The sequence below is a fragment of the Schistocerca cancellata genome, chromosome 4 (assembly GCF_023864275.1).
Source record: "Schistocerca cancellata isolate TAMUIC-IGC-003103 chromosome 4, iqSchCanc2.1, whole genome shotgun sequence".
Taxonomy (NCBI): Eukaryota; Metazoa; Arthropoda; class Insecta; order Orthoptera; family Acrididae; genus Schistocerca; species Schistocerca cancellata.
The window spans coordinates 459,700,886-459,726,026 of NC_064629.1; positions in this window are offsets into that span (position 1 = coordinate 459,700,886).

The window sequence follows — 25,141 nt, forward strand, 5'->3', positions numbered from 1 at the left end:
TTTGCTCTACCCACACCACTCTATGTGATCATTCCAATTCAGGTTATTTGTAATTTTAATCCCTAAGTATTTAGTTGAATTTACAGCCTTCAGATTTGTGTTACTTATCAGGTAATCGAAATTTAGTGGATTTTTTTAGTACTCATGTGAATTACTTCACACTTTTCTTTATTCAGGGTCAATTGCCACTCTCCTTGCAATACAGGTGTCTTATGTAAATCATTTTGCAATTCGTTTTGGTCATCTGATAACTTTACAAGGTGGTAAATGACAGCATCATCTGCAAAAAATTTAAGACAGCTACTCAGATTGTCTCCTATGTCATTAATATAGATCAGGGAGAATAGTGGGCCTATAACACTTCCCTGGGGGACACTGGATATTACTTCTGTTTTACTCAATGACTTTCCATCTATTACTAAGAACTGTGACCTTTCTGACAGGAAATCACGAATCCAGTCGCACACCTGAGGCAATATTCCATAGACATGCAGTTTGTTTAGAAGATGCATGTGAGGAACGATGTCAAAAGTCTCCTGGAAATCTAAAAATATGGAATCAATTTGACATCCCCTGTCAATAGCACTCATTACTTCATGAGTATAAAGAGCTGGTTGTGTTTCACAAGAACGATGTTCCCTGAATCTGTGCTGATAATATGTCAATACATCATTTTCTTTGAGGTAATTCATAATGTTTGAATACAGAATATTTTCCAAAACCCTACTGCAAATCAATGTTAGTGATATGGGCCTGTAATTCAGCTGATGACTGCTATATCCCTTTTGGGTATTGGTGTGACTTGAGCAATTTTCCAGTCTTTAGGTACAGATCTTTCTGTGAGTGAGCAGCTGTATATAATTGGTAAATATAGAGCTATTGTGTCAGCATACTCTGAGACGAACCTCACTGGTATACAATCTGGACCGGAGGCCTTGGCTTTATTAAGTGATTTAAGCTGCTTTTTTACACCGACGATTTCTATTTCTATGTTTCTCATCTTGGCAGTTGTTCTTCATTGGAATTCAGGAATATTTACTTTGTCTTCTTTGGTGAAGGAGTTTCAGAAAACTGTGTTTAATAACTCTGTTTTAGTGGCACTAACATCAGTGACTTTACCATTGTTATCGCGCAGTAAGGTATTGATTGCGTCTTACCACTGGTGTGCTTCAAGTATGACCAGAATCTCTTTGGGTTTTCTGTCAGATTTTGAGACAGAGTTTCATTGTGGAAATTATTAAAAGCATCTCACATTAAAGTATGTGCTACATTTCGAACTTCTGCAAAACTTTGCTAGTCTTGGGGATTTTGGGTTCTTTTAAATTTGGCACGCTTTTTTCGCTGCTTCTGCAACAGAAATCTGACCCATTTTGTGTACCATGGGGAATCAGTAGAATCACTTATCAATTTATGTGATATATATCTCTCAATTGCTATCAGTAATATCTCTTGGAAATCATTCCACAGCTTTTCTACGCTTACATGATCAGATCACAAGGAGTGCAGACTGTCTCTTAAAAATGTGTTAAGAGCATTTTTATCAGCTTTTTTAAATAGATATACTTTGCATTTCTATTTGATGGTTGTAGTATTTAGCCTAGCAGCAGCTGCCTCGTGGTTGCTAATCCCTGGATTCGTCGCGATGCTCATTATTTGTCCAGGATTATTTGTTGCTAAGAGGTCAAGTATGCTTTTGCAACCATTTATGCTTTGAGTGAGCTCATGAACTAATTGTTCAAAATAATTTTCTGAGAAAGCATTCAGTACAATTTTGGATGGCGATTTATGTCTGCCACCAGCTTTAAACGTGCAATTTTTTCAGCATATCGAGGGTAGATTGAAGTCACCACTGACTATAATTGTATGAGTGGGGTACCTATTTGAAATGAGACTCAAGTTTCCTTTGAACTGTTCAGGAACTATATCTTCTGAGTCGGTGGGATCGGTAAAATGATACAATTAATAGTTTAGCCCAATTGTCAAGTATAAACTCTGCTCACACTATTTCGCAGGACCTATCTACTTCAATTTCACTACAAGGCAAACTACTTCTGACAGCAATAAATACTCCACCACCAACTGTATTTAATCTATCCTTTCTGAACACTGATTGTTTGAAAAAATTTCGGCTGAACTTATTTCCGGCTTTAGCCAGCTTTCTGTACCTATAACTATTTGAGCTTCAGTGCTTTCTATTAGGGCTTGGAGCTCTAGAGCTTTCCCAACACAGCTACGACAATTTACAACTATTATACCAATCATTTCTGCAACTAACTTACTGTGTTTTACCTGCCCCCTTTTAGACAGATGCCCTTTCTGTGGTTCCTTGAGGCCCTCTAACCTAAAAAAAAAAAAAAAAAACGCCCAGTCTCTTCAACACAGTCCCCACTGCCTGTGTAGCCACTTCCTGTGTGTAATAGAGTCCTGACCTATTAAATGGAACCCAGAAATGCACCACCCAATGGCGCAAGTCAAGGAATCTGCAGCCTACATGGCCACAGAACTACCTGTGTCTCAGATTCAGACCCTCCACTCAGCTCTGCACCAAAGGACCATAGATGATTCTATCGATGCTGCTGCAGTTGGTGAGCTCCACCTTAATCTTGCAAGCAAGACTGTCAGTCTTTATCACTTACGCTAGCTGCCCGAAACCAGAGAGAATCTCCTCCAGTCCAAAGCAACACACTCATTGGTACCAACATGTGCAACCACCTGCAGTTCACTGCACCCTGTACTCTTCATTGCATCAGGAAGCAGCCTTTTCACATCTGAAATGACTCTCCCAGTATACACACGGAGTGCATACTGGCTTTCTTCCCCACCTTGGCAGCCACATTCCTAAGGGGCCCCATTACACTTCTAACGTAGGAGCTCCCAACTACCAGCAAACGCACCCTCTGTGAATGTCCAGACCTTGCGGGCCAAGAAGCTTCCTCTGGAACAGGGTGGATGACTGCATCCAGCTTGTAGACACCAGCCCCAGATAACGCCCGAAACCTGTTCGTCAAACAAACCGGGTAGGCCCTATGATTGGCCCCTCAAGAAAGTTTTCCACTGCCTGACAGACTTTGGAATGATCTCCCACTCGACCGCAGGTGAGGGGTCAACCTCAGTGCATGCAGCACCTGCGGCAACCGCAGCAGTGGAACGATCAGGGGGACACGTGGAACGTGCTCGATGACTCTTGCATCCCTGCATCTGATCCCCCACAGTGATGCCCTTTGTCAGCAGCTTCAAGCTGTGTGACGAAAGCTAACACAGCCTGGAGCTGTGGGCAAAGGGTTGCCAACTCAGCTTGCATCTACACACAGCAATCACAGTTCTTATCCATTACTGTAGTCACTTCTGTTTGAAGCTCATAAAAACATGTGACAAATGAACAGTGTAATTGGCTTATTAGCAGCAGGAATTTGAAGTGCTCTCTCACTAATGGACTAAACGACACTGATCTACACTAACCAAAACAAACAAAAGCCTATACGATAAGTGGGTCGATAACAACGATAGTACTGAACACTACACTGTTATTAAAATAAAAGGTTGTGCCTAGTAAGCACTCAAACATGCCAATCCGCCAATCCGCAGCTATAGTGTACATTACAATGCACTAAACAATACTGTCTCACAAATTAACACTTCTACTCTATAACAACAGACAAGCGCCAAATAAAAGAAAGAAAGGATGGTGGTGAGGGGTTATTGAGCGTACCTCACAGCAGACAAATGTGCTTGAAATAAACCCCTATTATTTCTACCCTGATTTGTGTATAGTTTATAAACAGATGGAACTTTTTGGAATAGGAAGAACATAACCTATTGTGAATTTATGGAGTAACTTAATTTTTCTGCTGGAATGCTACTGGGTAATCTACAATTATCAATTACATGAGACTGCAGAACACTTCTATTCAATCATAAAATATGAATCACTATTCTCATGCTTTATATTCAGTCTTTCTCTTTAAAATTTATTGAATATCATGGATGTAACAAATGGAGATATTGGCTTCATATTTTTTGCCATAGTTCATCTTATGATGACAATTTGTTTTGTATGATTCCTATTAGAGAGCCAATTGAGGTTTGATTGGAGTGTAGGCCCCCTGTCCACCTGAAGGCCTGAGTCTACAGATCCCTTAAGCCTCAGACCCCCCGCACCACCCTTAATCTAGCCTTGCCATACATATATCCAAGAACATTGACGATGCTTACATGATTTTGTTGTTTTTGGTGGAACCTGACATTTCATGATGGTGATGTTACGTCATGGATCACACATTGCTAACTGAAATCATTACTTATTGATGGTATATGTAAAATTTTTGCAATTATGTGTGGGTAACTTAAAGAAAAAAAGTATGAGGAATGTTTTGCAGTTGTATGTGAGAGGGAACCTGATGGCAGAATTTTTGCTAGGATAGAAAATTGTGTTGATTCTGTGGAATGGACCTCCTACCATAACTCTATGCAGAACCTAATACAACAACCACAATAAACCAACTGCACTATACTGACCACAGGTCTTTATTAACTTTTCAGGTGGTTAGTGGTATAACAAAATTGCTATTAATGTAAGCTTATCATCTTCAAGCTTCTTTATTTGCTGATTAAACTAATTTTCTTGCTCTAATGTTGGCAACATTTATCCATTATATGGAGTAACTTGAAAGTATTTCTTCAGATGCTTGATGACTGAATTTTTGTGGGTCTGCTACAAATGGTCCTGCAGGCTGTAATGAACTTTTGCTCAACTAATGAATTGGTCAATTCTATCTACATTTTAGCCAGACTTAAGTTGATTCTCTAGAATTTTCTAATTGTCAAATACAATTTTTCTGTGAATGTATTTTTCTGTTGGTATTTTGAGGTGTCATCAGATATCAGTCTTATACACTGAAGATTAGTAGGTATTATTTTAAAAGTGTATGATATGAAATGAAGTCTACATTACATAAAATAATTTTTATTCTTGAATGTAATCTGCAAACAGAATATCTCTCTCAGTTCATAATTTTGTTAATTTTATAATGACAATGAAATCAATTTTATAAAATAACAAGAACCTCCTATTTTTCATACTTTCAAAATTTAAACCCTTCATTATTAACCATGAGGGCTCTAACTCTTCACTTAAACAATTTTTTCAGAAAACAAAATATAAATTAAATTAATTATTAATTAATTAATTAATGTTAATTTGTTTTACTACCACTTCACAAAGGTTCTGGAACATACATTCGTAAATCATAAAACACACACACACATTTTCGGTGCCAAGTGCTTCAGAGTTGTATTGGAACTGAATAGAGAAACATGAGCATTTTTAGAGTTTGGTTCATGTCACTCTCAGTTTATGATCAGACACTTTTCAATGAAAGTCTTTGGATTGTATGAAAAATGTTTTGTACATTTAAATTTGAAAAAGTATTGTCATAGCTGTGAAAATATGTGTGCTCAAATGAGAAGATTGAAATAAGCAGGTGTTGTGAAATGAAATTGCTAATTCTTCAGATACATTTAATATACAACACCCAGAACCTCTTTTTATAGAATATTATGCAGCAGCAGAAGAGACCCAGACACTGAAGCCATCTTGAAAAGATAAGTACCATATCTCAAATTACTGTAACATAACCTACATTTAAAATAGGAAGTCAACAGTACAACATGTGAGGCATTTAAGGTGCAATGTTTTTATGAAGAAATAATACAATACATTTATTGTGGAACTCAAAGGGAGGTGCATAATAAGGTCACTACAAGACTGAGAGTTTTGCTATGTGAGTGAATAATACAGAGTGGAAAAACTTGTTAAGTGAGTTTTCATGTTCGCTGAAATACAGTGGACTAGTAGGGTGAAAAATATGTTTAGATATCCTGGAAATACACAACCGGCAATGGGAACAAACATTATTTGTGTTAACTGTAAATGGCAACCATTCTAAGTATATTTTTAAGTAGAATGTGGGACAGGCAGGCTTCAGTCTGCAATGGGAAACAAACACATTTTTTTCCAGCCATGAGTAAAAGTGGGTTCACTATGAACAGAATACTGCAGATCTGGTCCCACTAGCCATTGTAATTTTTCCCTCACACACTTGCACTGTGCACTAATGGTTGTAATGGGACATCCTCCTTTAGCATTACTTTTCCTCAATAATAGTTGTCGATACCAGAATTATTTTTCAAATTTTGCACAGGTTGATATTATCTCAGTTCCTTTTCTGAAAAATTTCACATAATTTTATACACAGTATGCTATATTTCAAGCTAAAATTTATGAAAAAGAATTACTTTATAAAATATGTTTTAATCGATAAGTACTAGTTCTGAATGTACAGTCAAAATTATTTTTTTAGAAACATTTGAAATTACAAATTATTTGCACATTTAAAATTTCTAGTATTAATTAGGCAATCCTGTACTATTTACTATGTTTATTTCTCAATTAATTTATAAAATAATATTCAAAATTAATAATGTAATGAAAACTAATAGGAATTAATTTGTTAAGAGAAATTGTAAACACTTTGGTATATTGTTATTCCTGGAGAGTGTGAGAGTTTTAAGCATGCCTCTCATGTGATCAGATGTATTTTTGTACAGTAGGTGTGAACAATGTAATTTCAGCTTTGTTAATGTGAAAAACCAAAATACTGAATGATATACTAAAATATGAGAAAATCAGTGGGAAGTATATTTACTTAAAAAAATTCTGCACCAACAATCTTCAGATTTATTTAGTTCAAATCAAATGTGAGGACCTGATGTTAGATTTTCAGTTTCAAGAATCAGACCTCTAGACTGAAAGAACTGGAACCATCTCAACATGACAAGCTAAATAAACTTGAAAGTTTATTGTGATCTTCGCTCCTCTCAAATCTTCACGAAAGACTTTGCTTATTAATTACTTGTACTAGGCATTGTTTAATTTGGACAATAGATAGAAGAAGGAAGGAGGGGGAGATTACATGCTCCATGCACTTAGTGGCACCCTTTATTTGGTGCAGTAGCAGCAAGGAGGCTGCAAGGAAGCAGCATGGCGGCTAGTGGCAGGTGGGTGAGTGGACAGCCATTGATGTGTCATCATGCACTGTACCAGTATCGGATTGGTAGTTACACTTCCATGTCTGCCTGAGGGTGGTGGGATTTGCGTGGCTGCAGCTGTGATGGTACTGATAGTGGGACAGAACACGCACAGTGGTGGTCTAGTCTGTGGAGAGGTGAGGTGGCTGCAGCTGGAGTGGTGTGGTTACCTGGTGCAGCCAGGCATGTGTGGCTGGCTTGTGGTGGTAGCATCCCATCATAGCTCCACAACAGCTGTGACCCTGTGGAATGGCATCTGCACAGACACAGTCTACTACTGTGGATGGCAGTGCAGGGCATTGAGGAGGGCTCTTGTCCCAGCTGTGGTGTCTGTTTAATAATGAAGACATAAACAGTCCAAGTATAGCCAAGTGGATTGACCCAAACTCAGGGGGACATCAGAGGGGAATTGTTTAAACTTTGGGCAGCTGAGCTAGCAACGTTTTTAAACTTAAGGAAAGTGTTTGAATAAACTTAATTTAATTTGAACTGGAATTTAATTGAATGAATTTGAATCAAAATGAAATTGAGTTGAACTGAACTGAATTTGAATTGAAACTGCTTTTGAAATGAACTGTATCGAAAGTAGGTAAGCAGGCAGGTTCAGACAGATTACTACCTGATGGGTGAAAAAACATGTTTATGTAGCCAACAGGCTCAAACTGACATTCTGTGTCCAAGGAGAAGTCTTGGCTCTGCAGGGTAAACAAACACCTTTTGTCCCAGTTGTGAACAGCAGACAGGCTTGGACCTGCGTGGAGGAAAAGCATCCTTTATCTCAGGTAAAACAATGTCCTTTGCCCTAGAATTGGTATAGAAAGGGAGACGGAGGGTGAAGGATGGACAGACAAATTCCTTTGTCTCAGTTCAGTGACATCAGGGTACCCAGGAAATCAGGCAACAATGCAGGTTAAGCTCATATTCCAGGTCAGCCACCTTGAGTCCAAGCAGGACAATGTGCCATCCTGGATTTCTTTATTTTCCTGCCAATTTATACTTACGACAATAGCCCTACATCCACAATGATGACATAAGAGTGAAGGTAAAACCCTATATTGCAAAGGAGCTATTTTGAATTTCCTACCAAATATCAAATTTCCCTCCAAATTTTTGGATTTCACACCATTTTATTCATAAGACCATTTTAACCTATGTCAGATCAAGTAGGAGGAGGGTTCTTTTTTTTACATGCTCGTTCACATGGATTTTCCTATGTTGGTGAAAAATGACAAGTGCACTGAATTATCAGTGCATATGTCATATGCATTGCAATGGAGCACTCCCACAAAACAATGGATCATTCAACTAGATAAAGGTTATTAAAACCTTTATTCCAACAAAGTGATGTTTACAGTGGATTGCCATGTGCGATAAATGATATGGAGCAGACAATTTACGATGTGAAAAGTGGGAATGATGATGTTTCTTTTCTCACATGTGTGGGTGACCAATGGAACAACTGCATTGATTTAATGTGACACAGCTCTTTGATCTTACAGTAATCAATGGTGAAACTGATGAAGCTACATGAATGTAAAACTGTGTTCATGTGCATCATCCAGATTTATAAGTGAATTAGCACCACCAAGACAATGCCCCACAGATATTCAACTGTACTTTCAAATTGGGAAATAAGCAGACAATATATTGTGGACTATATGGTCACACAAATTACCTTCTTCAACCTAACTCTCCTTGATATCAAGTGAGGGAAACATATGAGACAGCAAACTGCTAATTGCTGATGGATTTTTGCACTCCTGCATCAACACCATTAATAGGAATGGGTCAATACTAACTTACAATGGTAATGGCCATTACATACCCTGGCACCGTGAATGGAGGCTGAATTGAGATGAACACAGCTGGAGAAATGTGATGTTGTCACCAAATGTAGACAACAACTGTCTTACAGGAATCCTAGCAATTAACTGTGAGTGGGGGACTGGCCACAACCATTGTGACTCTCTGTTCCATCTATAGCTGACAGAGGGCACTCTGGTGTTCGTTACATTTATGTTTCAGAGCAAATGGTCGCCACCCTGCTTGTACCCAAGTGCTGCTCATGACCTCCAGTAGGTTTCACAGGTTATGGTTGGACTCAATGAAGCCTACATCTTAAGTATGTGGGCCAAACCAGTTGGACTTGGTTTCCTGGAATTTTATATGTTCTTGACAAAAATACAAATCATTATTTTCTCATTGACTTGGGCTCTGAAGTAGGCACCATCCTGAGGACAGCAACTCATTCACCTATCCTGGATTCTCTTCTACAGCTCCAGGCAGCAGACAACACCCCAGTGAGACTGTATGGTACCATCAATTGCACAGTCGATTTGGGTTTATGCGCCCCATTTACTTTGACATTCACTGTGGCTGAAATCAATGAGCCACTGCTGGGCATAGACTTTTTATGACACTTCCATGTGTGCTCAAATTTGATGAATGGTAAAATTCACTGAAGCAATAGTGGAGATTCAGTACCTGGCACTGTTGGCAGATGACCTGTACCTATGCCTCTGAACTCGACAGATTACTACACCACATCAATCAAAGAGCTGTGGGATGTTTACGATTCTCTAAAGAGACAACTGCCATCATGGGACAGATCTGATAGGTGTGAAGGTGGAATTCGCAATTGAGGATTAGCACAATATCCAGCACTGAATTACCTTCAAACTCCCCACTTGAAGCACTTTTGCAAGATGTGGACAAACTACAGTAGGTGATAAGCGATTGTAATAGCTCTTCCAGGGATGATAAAGAATATATTTACATGTATGAGTGACTAAGACATTGTGAGGGTTGCATGCTGTGGACACTAGTGCCAGAGAGGATGCAAAACAGATACAAAGGGATGCAGTTCAAAATATTCACAAATGTATTGACCAGTTCACATTGTCAGTGACCATCACAAATAAAATGGATCTTTGCAGTTTTCCTTCTCATCCCAACCATGGACTTCGACAGGTAACTTCAGAGCAAATACAGGTCAGTAACAGTGTCATTGATGAATCACCGCTTTCTGGCAGCATTACCAGTGCTCTGTCTAATGCTTCCCATCTTCCTACAACTAATGGCATTAGGGACAATACCATCCACATAATTATTACTTCACCAGAAGCCATGTCCTTCATAGAGATCAACACTTGGCACCAGCCAAGCAGCCAATGAAGATTTGTTAAATTCTGGTATTGTGTGACCATCAGACACTGCTTGGGATTCCCCCATCCACCTGGTACCTAAAAAGCATAGCACATACTGGATGTGTGGGAACTACTGTGCAATGAATACCAACAGGCATACCTACACATTCTGATAGCCCCAAAGAATATTTCCAAAACTGCCATTATTACTCCATTTGGACTATTTGAATTCCAGTACATGCCATTTGGATTAAGAAATGCAGCCCAAACTTGACAGTGATTTATTGATAAAGCCCTTAGTAAACTGTCACTTCCACTTCCCATATTTGGACACCATACTGATTTTCTCCTCTTTACCTGAACAGCACAAAGAGGACCTGTGCCTAATCTTCAGTGATCTTGAGGCAACTGGAATAGTCATAAACAATGACAAATGGTGGCTATGCAGACTGGAGGTTACATTTTCCTAGGATATTCAGTCATGTGGGATGGCATTTGGCCCACAAAGGAATGTACAGACCTCATCAAACAGATGCCATTACTAACAACATATCATGAACTACAGAGGTTCCTAGAAATGGTAAACTTTTGTTGGCATCATATTTCACAGGCAACAAAGATTCAAGCACCACTGACTAATGGTTTAGCTCATAAGAATGTTCATGGTAAAAGGGCCTGCAGTGGACCTTAGAAATGCGACATGCTTTTCATGGAATAGAAGTTTGCTCCTCAGCAATATTACCTTCATGCCCATTATCTTCAGCACACCTGTCCACAACAACAGATCCCAGACAAATTGCAATGTAGGGTAGGTGGCCAAGAACAGCCACTTAGATTCTTTCCATGGAACTGTTTCCATGGAGTCACAACAGTTCTGGCTAACCAATAATCATGAGTTATTGGCTCTATGTGAATATGTTAAATATTTCTGTGAAGACGTTGAGAGGTGCCCTTTAAAAGTCTTCACTTGCCACTGGTACATGCAATAAGCATCCCCAGTAAGGCCTGCATTACTTGCTGTTTTCATCATCTTCACTACATCAGGCAATTCATGACAGATATTTGAAACTTTAATAGTGCCAATAATGTAGCTGCCAACCTTTGTCTCATAGTAATACGTTTGGTGCCATGATAGACTTCAGTGCAATGGCAAACACACATAAGAATGACCAAGAGATAATAGCACTCTTAAAGGAGTGATTACCAATACCTGTCACAGCCATGCCCCAATGTTTTGATACTTTGCAACATGGGGTATGTCCCTTAACCCTCCAAATTTCCCCAAAGTAACATTTTATAACTTACACAACTTGTCACACCCCACCATCTGACCAAGCACCAAGTTGGTGATGAAGCACTTCATGTGGCCCAATGTGAAATTTGACTTTAGGAATTTGACATGTACATGCATCAGTTGCCAGCACAGCAAGGTGTGCTGCCATACTTTCCTGCAACATGGCAAATATGCACTACCTAAAAGAAGACTACAGTATGAATATTTTGGATCATAGAGAAAGGAGCAATGTGTGTGTTTTTTGTGTTTGATGTTAAGTTTTCATCTAATGAGTGTATTCTTTAGATATTATTGAGTTTAATATTTTCCTCTTGGTGTCTCATATTTATGTTAATAAAGCGATATAATTTCATCTAATCATCTGTGAATGTTGTGGTGAATTCTTGTTTGCATAAATTTTCCCTCGAACGCTTATGATCAGGATCTAGTAGTAAATATTTCCACAAGTTGCAGCAGAACTACAGACATCAATAGATCATGTGATTATCAATACACCACATTACATACAAAAGAACAAATCTCAAATATACCCATTGCTATGGGATATTAATTGTCATATCATGCAAAATAGCAAGATCATAAAGAATCTTTAAAGAATTGTGACAAACAAAATCAGCAGACCTAGGCAGGCTACACAGATTATGGCAATCTGTAGACTGGAGTGATGTATACTTAACAGTAATCATAAATAAGGGAATCATTTTGAAACATGAGCCTACTAAAGTGGTTTTTAAATGTTTTGGTACACAGCTCTCTTGATCTGAACAGAAGTACCCACAGCCTCTTTCACATATGACATCTGACTCAAAGAGAGGTACAAATAAACTTAAATTTCGAACAAATGAATCTGAGTAGATATTTCTTTATAAACTGTTGACATAACACATTTTAATCAACTTTGAATGTTGTTACATCTTATTCTTGAAACTAAATCAGTCAGAAGGATGAGCTTACTTCTTCAAATCAGATCTTCAAATCTCAGCATAATACAGGAAATCATGATTCGCATCCCTTTCACCACATTCATTCCTGATCTGTATTTCCTACTGATAACTGGCAATGCTGAATAACCTACTCCACATAAATAGGATGTTGCAAAAGGTATTAAAACTATCTGCAGTTGCTCCTGCTTCACCAACTCCCAAAACTGTAGCACTGATGAAACTTTGATTTTAGTGTGGACTGTGAAGAAATCTTAATAAATTGCTCTTGTTCTTCAGTGGTAAGTGTTGGTGGAAGTTCTGTACTGAAAGGGTCTTTGATTCAGTTATGTTTATCAACTTCTGCTGGAAAGCAGATCGGAAATTAGTCTCTGAGTTCAGTTCTGGAGCAGTTATCTGCAAAAGGCAAAATTCTCATGTCCTTTCCTGGTGCACATTTTTAATCAGCTAGGGACTAGGGAGTTTCAATAATAGTGTTGTCTGTCAAAGGCACACTTGCCAGTGCTTGGCAGCTGACTCGTCTATCATAATAAATACTACCAGACCAGCAGGTCTTCTGCTATGGTGTCAGATTTCTTGCTCTTTACTACATGGTAGGCAACTTTTTAAGGTGAAAGAAGAGCCTTTGTAGGAACCTTAGCTTGTTTGGTGAAAGTTTTTCTTTTTGACATTTGATAAAACTTGTGGTAAAAGGATTCACATGGTTTGTTTACCAAACCACTGTGATTTAAATTAAATGTTGTTTCATTTTATTAGGAAGAATTCCTTCAGTAGCTAGAACTTTGAAACAATTCACACAAACAGTCATTGGCCATTTCCAGCAGTAGTACATATGAGACTTAAATTAAATTAAATGTCACCATAGTTCCTGCATTATCATCTGTTCATGTCCTTAAAACTGCATGACTCATTTGAAATGTCACATTTTGTACTAAGATATAAAAATATGTCCATGCTGCCAGAGAAACACAAATCAATGCAGATATTTAAAATGATCTTCATTTGACAAAATTAAACTTCAGACTGATTTTTACTATATAAAGTCAAATGAGCCATTAGTATTATTCAACTATCATCTATTACACTGCCATACTAACAATACTTTCTTGTTGGTTAGTTAGTTGGTTGCGTGTTCCACTGATCAATCACACGGTACAGAAGCTCTTATGATGTGGAATGTGTCAAGTGCACAAGAAATGCACATATGATACAAGATTTTTTAATAGGAGATATGATTGCAATTTATTTTTGAAGCTATTACTGCTGTCTGTCAGAAATTTTATTTCATATGGTAATTTGTCAAAAAATTTTGTAGCAGCACATTTTACCCCTTCCTGTGCCAAAGATAGGTTGAGTAAAGGATAGTGTAAGTCTTTCTTTTTTCTGGTATTATAATCATGAATGTCACTGTCATTTTTAAACTGGTCCATGTTGTTGAGAACAAATTTGATTAGTGAGAAAATGTACTGTGAGGCTGTTGTAAGAATTCCAATCTTTTAAAAAGATGCCTACAAGACGTGTGACTATGGACCCCACCCATTATTATAACCACTTTCTTTTGAGCAGTGAATACTTTTTGTCTAAGTATTGTGTTAACCCAAAATATTATTCTGTATGACATCAGAGAGTGAAAGTATGCAAAGGATGTTAGCTTACTAATTTCTATATCCTCAGAATTGGCAATTATTCTGTTTGCAAAAGTTGATGAACCTAGCCACTTCAGAAGATTCAAAATATAAATTTTCCAATTAAGATTCTCATCTATATCTACAACCAAAAACTTAGTATGCTCTACCCTGTCTACCGACTTCTGTTGATGTGTTATATTTATTGAAGGAACTGTACTTTTTGCAGCAGAAAATTGGATGTACTGTAGTTTTTCAAAGTTTAGAGCAAGCTCATTTGCAGAAAACCAATTAATGACTTATCCAAAAACCTTATTTGTATCATTTTCAATTGGAGTTTCTTTTACTGAATTAATAATGATGCTTGTATCATCAGCAAACAGTGTCAGTTCAGCTTCTTGTTTCTGATAAGAAGGGAGGTCGTTCACATATATCAAGAACAGAAAGAGAACTTGTGAGGTCGTTCACATATATCAGGAACAGAAAGGGACCCTGTGAAATATCTAATGTAATTTCACCCCAGTTAGGTGAAGTGGCAAACTTATTTAAATCACTTGACCCATATAAAGAAACCTTTTGTTTTCTGTTCTGTACATATGACTTAAACCACCATGTCCGCCCCAGGTAGCTGAATGGTCAGCGTGAGAGAATGTCAATCCTAAGGGCCCGGGTTCAATTCATGGCTGGGTCAGGGGTTTTCTGCACTCGGGGACTGAGTGTTGTGTAATCTAAATCATCATCATTTCGTTACCATCGATGTGCAAGTTGCCGAAGTGGCGTCAAATCGAAAGACTTGCACCTGGTGAATGGTCTACCCAACAGGAGGCCCTAGTCACATGACATTTACTTAAAGCTCTCATACACTATTCGATTTATACGACAGAATTGTAATTTATGTAACATAATGTCATGTCATGGTTCACGCAATCAAACGTTTTGGACAAGTCACAGAAAATTCCTATTGGTGACATGTTACTATTTAAAGACTCTATTATGTGGACAGTAAATCTGTATATTGCTGTCTCAGTGGAACAGCATTTTTGAAATCTGAACTGTGATTTATTAAGTATCCCATTACTGTAACCACTCTTGAGTACATTATTTTCTTGAAGATTTTTGAAAATGCTGTAAACAAGGATACTGGCCAATAATTATTGATGTCTGTGGTGTCCCCGTTTTTGTAGAGAGGCCTGACAATGGCATATTTTAACTTGTCTGGGAAAATACCTTGAGTTAGTGATGCATTACATATGTGACTCAGAACATCAGCTGTAATTGCTCCGCATTGTTTTAATATCTTATTAGAGATGTCATCTACTCCAACAGAACATTTATTTTTCAAAGATTTAATAATTTTACTTATTTCACAAGGGATTGTTAGGTGAAACTTAATCTGATTAAAATTTTTCAAAACTGACTCTTCCACTATTCTTACCAATTTTTTCTCCTACATTTAAGAAATAGTTGTTAAATACATTAGCTACTTGTGTACTGTTGGTTAGGATGGTCTCATTCTCTTTAATAGTACACTACCTACCCCAGTGGTTACTCTTCCTGTCTCCCTTCTAACAACATTCCATATTGATTTGATTTTATTGCCGGAGTTGTTAACTTCGTCTCTATCATACATATTTCTTGATTTCCTTACAACTTTTCTCAGTGACTTACAATAATTTTTGTAGTGTCAAACTACTTATGGATCTTTACTAGTTCTTAATGTCTTATACAGTTTACTTTCTCTTTCTGAAGACACTTTAATTCCTGTAGTAATCCAAGGTTTCTTTGAAAAGTATGTGGTGTTACATTTAATAATTTTCTTTGGGAAACAATGTTCAAAAAGGGATATAAATTTATCAAGAAATGTGTTGCATTCATCATTAGCATTTGGCTCATTATATACATCTCCCCAATTAACATTTCTTAATCTTTCTCTGAAGTGCTCTACAGATACCGGGCTGAGCAGCATGTTAGACACCACTACAAGTGCACATATTTTTCCTTTACTCAGAAAGCATATAAACGAACTCATTACTCATATGAAACCACCATTGCACATCTACTGTAAGAATGTGGTGCCCCTAGGATCAGTGATGCACAATTTGAAAACCCCTGGTGTACTAGATAAATTTTGTATGTCTAGTAGTGGACAGAAATACAAATGATAAGTAGAATAAAAACTGGGTCACAAGAAATGTAATAAGGAAGAGGTAACAGTGGAAAACTGTTATGAACAGTGTCAGATAAAATCAGTACAAGCAATCTGTGATGCCTATAGTGAAAAGAAGAGATCATGTAACAAACTGATAAAAGAAATCCATTTACTACAAAATAAAAAACTGCAGTGTCTGCTAATATCACAAAGACCATATGGTCCCACATAAAGAAAGAGAGGGAAGGTGCAGAAATGAAAAACAGTAGGAACATTAGCATCAGGAAGAATGGGAGGAAAATTGTGTACTTTCAAGAGGTTAGTATTATTTGAAACCAACATTATACTGAGATTGTGGACAAATTGATTAAGCTAAACTCCCCTGTCACAAAATGTCTACAAAGTGCATATCATGAGACAAAATTTTTATTTCTTTACCCAACAAATGTATCCAAATTAAAAAAAGATACAAAAAACTATAGTTTGAAAAAAAAGCTCATGAACTAGATGACTAATTAAATGCTGCTTACAGTGGATATCAAAACCTGTCAGTTTCATTACAAATTTAGCTGTAGAAGAAGGGATATTTCTAGAATGTTTAAAAAACACCTGCATACAAAGGAGGCAGTAAGGAAGATTCAGGAAATTAAAGACCAGTAACTATTACACCTATCTTATCTAAATCAATAGAAAGTACAATTAAAGCCAGAATATTAAATTTTGTAGGAAAAGGAAATATTCTGAATAATGCACAGCATGCGTTTATAAAGGGTAGATATAAAAAACCTGATACAGTTGATAAACAAATCGCCACCACATCAGTAAACAAAACATGGCAAGCATTAAAGAAATTATAGGATAACAGGGTTGTGGTGAAAAGCAGATATATGCTGAATTATTAAAGAATGGAGCACCACAAGTGGAATTAGAACCACACTCTTTAATAAAAACAACTGGGAAGATAGAAACCATTTCTGCAGAGTGGAAAACTGCAATTATATGATCCATATTTAAAAAGAATGATCTTCTGGTGTGTGATAACTACAGAGGAATTACTTTACTGGAATGTCACATTTAATATCATATGGATTTACCACTTAAATGCTTCTGATCTCAGTACCTGAAGAAGTAGTAGAAACAGATCCACATTAGATCATTTATTTGCTTCAAACAAATAGCTAAAAAGGTGTAGGAATTCAGTGTAGATGTCCACATATTGTTTCTAGATTTCAAACAGGCATATGATAGCATACACCACAAAGACTCCTAAATATAATGAGATTAATCTGAAATAACTTCAAAGTCAATCAAATTAGTTAAAATGTTTATAGAAGAAACTTTATGTTGAATAAAGGCACTAGTAGAAAAAACTTGAAACTTAGCATGTACACTGGACTGAGATAAAGAGGATGCCATTTCAACTACTTTATTTTACCACATCTGAGAGAAGATCAATAGAGAATTTACTAAAACTAATCCACAAGAGATCCAACTGCAATAGGTAAATATTACTAAACTTGCTTCTGCAGATGATATAGCAAGTAGTCCCAAAGCAGAATTAATCAGAATGATACAAAACATTAAGAAAAATTAATGAGAAAACAAGATTACATATTAATGAAGAAAAGACAGAATACCTGGTCAAAGGTAAGAAGATCAGAAATGATACACCTTTGCCACTTTAAAGACTGTTGACCACTTCAAGTTCTTAGGGAGTCTTTTTACCAACAACAGCAGAATGGATGTAGAAATAGATGTCCATCTAGCTACAGCGAACTAAACAATTTTACTTTCATGAAAATTCTAAAGTAAAGATCACTTAGTACTAGCTTCAAAATCTGCTTCAATCAATTGACTGTTATACTGGCAACATTATACAGATGTGAAGCTTTAATATTTAGCAAAAAAAAAAAAAAAACCTAATAATATTTGAAAGGAAAATTTTTGGACCTGTATATGATGCCAGTGACATAGAACAGAGGTTAAGAAGAAAAGAAGAATTAAGAGAACATCATGACATAGTCAAAGTGCTAAAGAAGAGAATATTGAACTGGGTAGGCCATATAGCAGGGATGATGGTGAATACTCTATCTAGTACAGCATTCTGCAGAATGTAGATGGAACAAGAGGAAGATTCAGAATTAGGTGATGAGATAACATCCGAGAGGATACAACTAGGATAAATGTCAACAGCAAATGCACAAACAGTGTACTCGACAGAAAAAATGGAAGAGGCTCACAGGGCAGCTGCTTGGTTGATAAAGTCCTTGCCTCATGTAAAGTAAAATAAAATAAAGATACATCAAAACCACAATTTCTGGGTTTTTAGCATTTGTAACTAAGGCAGTAGATGAACAGAAGAAAGTTTATGGTAAGTTTCTCAGCCTTTCAAAGGCTTTGATTGTTTGTTCCATAAGACATTATTAGAAAATGTTCAGTTTTATGGTATAATGGGGAAGCAGCCAATATCATAAAATCATTCATGGAAAGTAGGAAAGAGTATGTACAAATAAAACAAAGTTGACAATGATATTACACCTATATGTTCAAATTCTGAATTTGTTAAATATGGTGTATCTCAAGGATTACTACTCACCCTATCGCTCTTCATTTAATATGTAAATGATATGCCCAAAATTCAAGGTGGAAATGCTGTCATGTATGAAAATGATACTTCATTTGCTATCAGTAGTGTTTCATCAGACGACTTGCAAAAGAAAGCATCTCTAAATATATCTTTTACACATTTTTAACAAGTACATGATTTTAGGGTTGAGTAGACCAATCCACCAGTCACATGCACAATTAAATTTTGCAGAGACTGTCAATCTGTGTGGCCAGAACAATTGAAAGTTTACGAAGTCTCAGTTTAGGCACCAGAGGTTGTGTTTCCTGAATACCATTTGTATTTGGGGGATAATAAGGTAAGATTTGTTTGTGTTATTTATCTAAGAAGAAACTGGTACAAGTCTGTCATAACTTTCCACTTAATATGGGGATGGTTTGAAAAATTCATTGAATCACCACGAGAGGTCAGCACTAGCACAACAAGCCGTTCACGTGATATTCATTGGACTGTTGCCTGTAAACACATGCCACGTCAGTGCTTTTGGAAGAGAACGGTGGTGGGGATGTGGCTCTATTGTTGTTCCTGCATAGTGATTTACGAAGATGGAAAAAATCGAGATTCTAGCAGTGATTAAGTACTTTGTAAAGATATGAAAGTAAAGGAAATTCATGCCAATTTCCAGAATATACTGGGGGACTCTGCTCCATATTCAACTGTTACCAAATGGACAAATGAATTTAAATTTGGTTGGGAGACCTTAGATGATGATTGGTACAGTGGTTGGCCAAGATGTGTCACTGCTCCAGAAATCATTGCAAAATTGCACAAAATGGTCATGGAGGATTGCCAACTGAAAGTGCATGAAATTGTTCATGCTTAGCAGATGTCATCTGAAAGGGTATATTACATTTTAACTGAAGAATTAGAAATGAAAAAAAAATCTGCAAGATGGGTGCCATGACTCTTGATGCTAGATCAAAAATGCATGAGAATGGACATCTCGGAACAATGTTTGGCCCATTTTAGGAGAAACAAACAAGATCTTTTGCACCACTTTGTGACCACAGATGAAAAATGGGAGCACTACTATACCCCAGAGACAAAACAACAGTTCAAAGCAGTGGAAACATGTTGATTCTCCACCACCAAAGGAAGCAAAGACAATTCCTTCGGTGGCAAAAGTCATGGCATCAGTGTTTTGGGATGCGAAGGGGATTCTGTTTGTAGATATCTCCCTTCTGGCCAAATAATTACTGGAGAATACTATGCTAACCTTCTGGACAAATTGCAACAAAAGATGTGTGAAATCACCATGGCAAAATTGGATGGCCTAAGGTATGAATTGTTGCCACTCCCACCTTATTCACCTGATATGGCTCTGCCAGACTTCCATCTCTTCCCAAAACTGAAAATTTTTTGTTGGTGGGTGAAGATTCAGTTCAAACAAAGAACTGATAGCTGGAGTTGACAACTATTTTACATGCCGGGAGGGTACTCATTTTTGAGATGGGATCTGGGCACTGGAACATCATTGGGGCAAGGAGGCTACATTGAAAAATAAAAAAATAAAAAAATTTGCATTGATGTAAGTACTTTTTTTCCATTCCATTCCAAGACCTTTTCAAACCACTCTTGTATCAATCATCATAAGAATGACACTGAGGCTTTTTAAATATATGGCTTCAAAATTTTTGATGTTAATTTAAGGAAGAGGTTTTGAGATCTGCTGGCAGTATATAGATTTGCATGGGGGAAGTGGGGGGGGGGGGGGTAAGGGACTGATTCTTTATGAGAACTCTGAGAGACATGACAAAAATTACAGAGGTGCAGAATGCAACATACTACTCTCTATTTTGTTATTGTAACAATATCATTCTGTCTGTATTTTTCCCAAACAGGATGAGTAATAGCTAAATCTATAAATGGATGTTTGAGTGTTGAAATCTTTGTATGTATTAGTGCTCTAATGTAGACATGTTTTCATATTATTCAAGTTTAAATGAACCACAATTGAGATGGAAATACTTATTCAGCTCACCAGTACCTAGGTGAGTGAGGGAAACCACACTAGGGCTGATCAGCAGAACCATGAAGGAACAAACTGGGGTGTAATTGAGACAGCACTTGCATCTACAAACTATAATGTTACTACATAACCACATCAGCATGACAACAGTTATCTTATCGTGAAGGTACACAAAATACAGGGTACCATATAACCAATCAGTTGATGTGATTTTTTTCTTTGCTATGTGCATGGAGCTAATAAAATTTAATAATTTGGGTAATTTTAGTGTCTTTACTGTATATTACATTGTTCTAAGGGTAGCTCAAAAATCTAAGTGCATATCATGTGTTAGTGCTTAAATTAGAGTAATAAAATGTTATTAGGCATTACCTTAATATAATATGCAAAAGTAAAATAACACTTAAATATGAGTACATATTGTTTAATAGGGAATATACAGCTCATCAGTGCCACAGGATCTGTGCGACATTAAACTGGTCCTGAAACAATTACCAGTATCAACCCTACAACCATCTAACATCGCAGGATGCAAATATGCTGGCTCTCCACCACACCTACCAATGGGGTCCAATGTGAACTTCTACAGGAGGCAGTCCATATATTATCACATTAAGGAGGTCATATCTGAAACAATGGATTGCTTCCCATTGACAGTGGAGGTGATTGAGGCAACATAAGCTGACCCCTTTCTCAGAGAAGTCAACTCTTACGTGCAACACGAGTGGCCAGAGTATTTTCCATCATCGATCTCCCCAGCACTGAGAACTTACTTCACCATCTGCCATATTGAAGCTGTGAGAGTGGGTCATGTGTTTGGATAAGTTTGTTGGTGAGAGTACTGCCTGTGGAAATTGGTTTTCTAGGTTTAAGTTACAGTATGGGATACTAGTTTAATGTGCCTGCAAATTTCATTGTCAGAGATACGCACAAGGTAGACTTAAATATATGGAACAGAAAATTATTTGTGATTGCTTCAAAAGCATTAGGATTAGAGGAAATTGATTAGGTGTCTTACTCAGGTTGACCATCAGTAACCTTGACAGACAAGGTCAGACAACTCACTGACACAAAATCAATCACTGTCTTTGTGACTGATATTGGAGGCACTGGAAATTTGCAGGCACAGCGTTAGTACCATCACTGATGAAGATTTGAGTACTTTGAAAATTTGTTATCAATTTATATGAAACAAACTGGCAATTCAGCAATGTGAAAAGTGGATAGATTTCATTGATAAGTGTGACAGAGATCTTTCTTCTCAGCAAACCATCATCTAAGCTAATGACACTTGGTGTTATTAATTTGATCAGGAGTCGAGTATCCAACCATACATATGCATTGTAACTCTATTTGCACTGTATTTCAACTGACATCCAAAGGTGTGACATCAATGCTTCAACTGGTTCTGGTAGAAGCACTGACAGACATTTTCTAGCATCTTTATGTACATTGCCTAAAGTGTGTTGTGGACAGTAGAGATCTCTTTGAATGTAGACAAGGGTATTTTATTTATATATTCTATTTGCTGTTTTATGATGTAGGATGAGTGTGACATGCAAATGTGCCATCACAGTTTCCTTAATTTATGTTATATGATGCCAACATGTCCTGCAATTTCATTATGATCATAATAATTAAGCATAACTCATTCAAGTAAATCAAAAGAAGCCATAAAGTACACGTAAGATCATATTTTTCTCCTTTTTACAATCTAGATTTTTTTTATTAGTAAAATTGAAGTAAATGGTTTTAACTTTCATCATAAAACATAAAACTTGATGTTACTTATGTTTCTGTTATTATCAATGAAAGAATTTTTTATTGTCATTATTATTTAATAGAACAAAGGCATTGTTTGTAAGTAAATAATCTTTTTGCTTGCACAGACCATGGTCAAAAACATGATGGTACAGATGTCAGTTACAGAAATTGGTATGTGATTATGTGTATCTTTTCATTTTTGTTGCTGGGTTGTTTCACACTAATTTATGACAGCAAGACCACAATACCTGTAGCAGTTTGCTTGTGTCTGACAAAAAAGTGAAACACATAAGGGGAACATGAAAAAAATGAAATGCCATGTATTGAGAGTGTGTGTGCGATGTTATTTCAGTGATTACAATATCGAGTCAAGTTTACAAAAAACTTAGCAATATTAAACCATTTATCTGTATGACATGTCTCCCATCTTACCTGCATTTATGCACTGACTTTGTTGGGAAAGGTCTCATAAAATTGTATCCTCTCCCTCAGGCAAGCTGGCCCACAAGTGTTGTAACTGGTCCTTGATATTGTGATACTGGCACTGGTACAGAGTTGACACTCAGGCAAGTGTTGTAACAGGTCCTTGATATTGTGGATACTGGCACTGGTGCAGAGTTGACACTCAGGCTGATATCACACATGTTCAGTGAGGTAATAAGGGACAGACCTGGTGATCTTGCTGCCACAGAAGTACCTCAGCATCATGCAGACAGTTCATACAGACAGTTGCCATGTGTGGATGAGCATTGTTATATTGAATACTGGCACCTGGAAACTCTGATATAGAAGGTAACATATGAGGATGTAGGATGAGTGTGACATGCAAATGTGCCATCACAGTTTCCTTAATCGCCACCAGCTACAGCCTAAAGTCTGCACACCACGACAACACACCAAACGAGGTGGTGCAGTGGTAACACACTGGACATGCTTTTCGGAGGACGATGGTTCAAGTCCGAGTCCGGACATCCTGATTTAGCTTCTCCGTGATTTCCCTAAAATGTTTGAGGCAAATGCCGGGATGATTCCTTTGAAAGGGCACAGACAACTTCCTTCCCCATCATTCCCTAATCCGACACGACCGATGACGTGGCTGTTTGGTCCCTTCCCCCCAATCAACCAACCACCATGACGATGACACAAGTACTGCAGTACTACCTCTCCAAAACATTGGAAGACTGGAGCCCAGGGCACCACCATACTTGTTAACAATGGTCTCTGGAGTAGTTTGGAGCCACAATTCTTGCTGGCCACAATGTGACAGTGTTTATCAGCAGCCCATGCTTCCTGGTCCTGACATTATTCCAAATGCAATCTGTTTGAGATGTGGTGTTAACAGCAGACTATGCATCTGATGGTCATTCCTTAGTACAGCTGCTACTAGTCTCTGACCAATGGTGCAGGATGACACAGTGTTGAAGGGAGCCCATTAATTGTTCTCAGATGGCAGGCACAGAGGTGGAAGTGTTACAGTGTGATTGGTGCACAATACGGAGATCCTCTCACAAGGTAGTCAGAGATGGTTGACTGAACCTCAAATTGCATTTTCCAAATATTGTGTCAATTAACCAAAGTCTGCCAACTACTGCACCTATTACTGAGCCTATTTGAGTACTGGTATTCAATATAATATGCCTGCAAAGTATGACACCCAGAAATTTGTGTGAGTTGACAGAAAAAATTGTGAGTCACTCATATTGTACTCATAGGGTGCCACTTTTTTCATTTTATGAAGAGAACAATTTTACAATTCTGAACATTGCAACCAAATTTTCAGTTTTTATATTGAATTGGAATCTTATCAAGATCTGATTGAGTATAACTCGAGTTTTTTTCAGACAGTTCTTCATTACAGATAACTGCATCATCTGTGAAACATCTGAGGTTACTGGTAACATTGTCTGCCAGGTCATTAGTATACAAGATGAGCATAGTTGAGACATGCCTGAAGCCACATCTATGTGTGTTGATGACTCCCCCAACAAAGATAACATGCTGCATACTCGCTACCAAGAATTCTCAATCAGGACACATATTTTGTTTCATTCCTAATATGATCCTACTTTCACTAATGTGTGCTAGTGTGGCACTGAGACAAATACTATTCAGAAGGAAAAAAGCACTGCATCTATCTGTGTTGATTTGTGGGTTTCAGGATGACATGTGGGAAAAGTGTGAGTTGAGATTTGCATGACCAATGTTTTCAGAATATCTGCTGGTTGGTAAGGAGAAGATCATTCTGTTAGAGATACCTCATTTTGTTTGAACTCAGAATATTATCTAAGATTCTAGAACAGATGAGTGTCAAAGACAATCGACAATAGTTTTGTGGATCGCATCCACTACCCTTGTAGTTGATTGTAGCCTATGCTTTCTTCCAACCACTGGGCCCAGTTTTTGATTTGAGTGATCTGTTTTGCATATTTTGGTTAAAAAATGTCCTTATCTCATCACTCATATTTGTAGTAAAATGAGAATTAAACTGGGTGAGTGCTGCTGGATTTGCCTGCATGAACAACATTTGGAAACAGAGGTCAG